At 39.5% G+C, this 3,105-nt stretch overlaps 1 pseudogene; it reads right to left on the minus strand.

Annotated features, from left to right (window-relative positions):
- Positions 1 to 1,150: 1,150 nt before the first annotated feature.
- On the minus strand, positions 1,151 to 2,801 carry LOC100720937 (importin subunit alpha-1-like; annotated as a pseudogene).
- Positions 2,802 to 3,105: the final 304 nt, after the last annotated feature.

Consider the following 3,105-nt stretch of genomic DNA (forward strand, 5'->3'; position numbering starts at 1 on the left):
ATCAAAACAGAATAATGAAGGCATTAAAGACCATCAAAACCACACAATAGGAAAATCAACAATGGCTGCCATAATGTCTCATGTTCTCTTCAAAATAGCTGTCCATTCCTTCATGTACATTGAAATTAAATAATACAAAACAGACTAAAAAAACTCTAAACAAAGAAGAAAATCATTACTAGATTTCACAGCATGATGACAGGCAAACAGAAATAGATACCATAATGTCTCTTTTTCTTCAAAGTAGCTGTTCATTTTATCATGTATAATATGATCGATTCTTTTTTTTTTTAAATTTTTTTTTGTCTTTTTCCTTTTTTATTGGTACCCGGGATTGAACTCACGACTGTCTGCTTGCAAGGCAGGTGCTTATGCTGCTGAGCTAAATCCCTACCCCAATATGATTGATTCTTGTAAACTGTTGAGGAGAAGTTCTAGGCATGTATAAGCCTCTGTATATACATCTATCCTTTCTGCATTAGAGGGAAAAACAAAACAAAAGAAAAGTTACTAGGGAAACAAGAAACAAAAAAGACAAATAACAATAGCAAGGAGCCCAAAACAATGACGACATAGGCTTTCAAAGCAAGATAGTAGGAACAGAACTAAGGTTGATATTTTACATAGTGATCTTCAGAAGAGTTCTTCAGATTATAAGACATAAACATGCAAAATTGATCCAACCTTAGACTGCTAACTGTTTTGTTCCAAGAACTAATAGAATTTGTAGTACATCATCTTAATTATCTTAAGAATGTTTATACAAATTTAGATATTTTTTCTTTTCCCTTCCTTTAATGACAAATCACATTTTTTTTTTATTTAAGAGGAAAAAGAGAAAAACACAAAACAAACCAAAGCAGCGTAAGGGTACACGCAATACAGAACTACAAAACAAAACAAAACAAAACAAAACAAAAAACCATAACAGTAAGAAATTACCTGCTAGTAGATTACACACTATTTTCTTGAAAATAGTTCCTCAAATCACAGTATCAAAGAACACAAGGTGGACATTCAAACAGGGAGACTGCAAACAGCTGTGTTCAATGTTCCAAAAACATTGATAAAGTCAGCTATTTAACACCCCCAAACACACTTGCTGTTATATCCTTTAGAGCTCTTTTTCTTTTTTTTGACAAATCACATTTTAAAAAAGAGTTGTTAGTAGAGAAACAGACAAACTTATGCATGTCTCCCTCAGCAGCTCTGTATGCTTAGAAGTTAAAAGGACCAGAGCCCCATCCTCAACTTGGAAAGTGTAGACTTCAGAGGTAGTTTCTGGCACAACATTTTGATCTTCATCTTCCTCTACTGAAGAACACTTCTCAGTCAAGTTTAAGGAGGTCTTGCACACAGACTCACTTTCATGGTTCTCCAGAACTTCAGTTTTGTCGAAGCTCCCCACATGCTTCAATCATTGCACTAAACTCAGTTTCTCTGAGATTCTCAGCAGCCTGAAGGATATGTGACATGGCATCCGGAAGAACAAGAATAATTTTGTATCTCTCTCAGTTAAGAGGTTCATCATCAGTTCTATAGTTCTATTATAGCACAGTGAACAAGGTACCCAATCTGGTCAACTGCCCCATGGCTCATAGTTGGTCATGGCACACACAGCTTCCTTTGGTGTCTTAAATTCTACCCTGCAGAGGACACTGACAAGGAGCAGGACTAATCCACGATCGACAACTTTCTGTATCTGGTCCTGCTGTCCGGCTGAGATGTTTGACATTGTCCATGTAGCTTCCTTCTGAATATTAGTTTTGAGGTGAATGTGCAGATTGGGAAAGAGAGCTCGCACCCCTAATCTCACAATCTGAGTCTGTTCATCTGTTCCAGTGACATTATTTCCTATGACTCTTAGCGTAGGAGGCAGAATGGAGGATTCACTTGACCCTAGAAGTTTCAGCAGATGGGGCACAACTCCCGTATTTGCAGTTATTTCTGTGCATTCTTTTGGACCATTGGTAAGGTAAGAAATAGCCCAGCAAGTGTCTGCTAATACTTCAGGATCATCGTGATGTAGAAGACCAACAAAACTAAGAAGAATTTGCTCAACAGCATCTAACTGGGGCTCAGGATTTCTGTTGCAGCAAAAGGCTGAAAGTGTCCAGGTGAGATTATACAAGTCACCGCCTGCTAAAGATGACATACCAGGAACTGCAAGAGGAGCCGAAAGTGGGCCAACTGCACCATATTTGATAATCAAGTCTTGGAAGACTGAACTGTCATATGCAGTGTTTCCTAAAGCCCAGAGAGTGTGTTCACTGATATGGGCATGGGGAGATGCCAGGAAGAAATGAGTGCTGGGGTAGTACCTGCACCCACCACAGCCTTGGTCAGTTCTGATGACCCAGAAGCAATGTTAGTGAGAGCCCAAGGAGATCAGACTGAATGGAACTCCAGTCGGTTCTGCGCAAGAAGGACACATTTTGGAATCAAACCAGCCAGTATTATGTGATCTATGGAGGATTGTTTTCCCAGATAAAGCTGTTTCCTACAAGCTTGAGTATCTTGGAACTGGCTTTCCAAATTTTTGCTGTTTGTGCCTTTGACAATGTCATCCATAGTCCAATTCACAGTTGCTGGCTGTTGTGGTTTTCCTGCAGTGGGCAATCAGCAGCATCAGGAAACAAGCTTCCATATCTCCTTTTCAGCATCTGCTCACCCTTCTGAGCTTTCCTCAGCTCCATATGAACTTCTATTCTTTGCCACCTCGTTTCTGTACTGTCTGTTCCCTTGTGCTGGAATCTGTTCAGCAGGGCAGCTGGAGAATTAGCATGCTCATTGGTGGACATGGTTATGAGACAAAGAAAAAAAGCAGCTGTGAATGAGGTGTTCTTGAAATGTCCATCGTGGCAGAGCCCAGAAACGGTGTGAAAAGGTATCTTTATTCATGTACTGCATTTTCTTTATTTTTCCTCCTCCCCTCTCTCCCTCTTCCTATTTCTTCTCCTTCTCTCCATTGTCCTCCTCCTTCTTCTTTCTCTGCTGCTTTTTCTTCTTTTCCTTCATAGAAATCTAGTTCAATGTTTCCCTCACCCACCTGGTAAAATAAGATTTGGCAAAATAACTGAGCACATTTCTTTGTGTAAATGTGTC

The sequence above is a fragment of the Cavia porcellus genome, unplaced genomic scaffold (assembly GCF_034190915.1).
Source record: "Cavia porcellus strain 051 isolate PalLab524CR breed Dunkin Hartley unplaced genomic scaffold, mCavPor4.1 scaffold_5, whole genome shotgun sequence".
Classification (NCBI taxonomy): domain Eukaryota; kingdom Metazoa; phylum Chordata; class Mammalia; order Rodentia; family Caviidae; genus Cavia; species Cavia porcellus.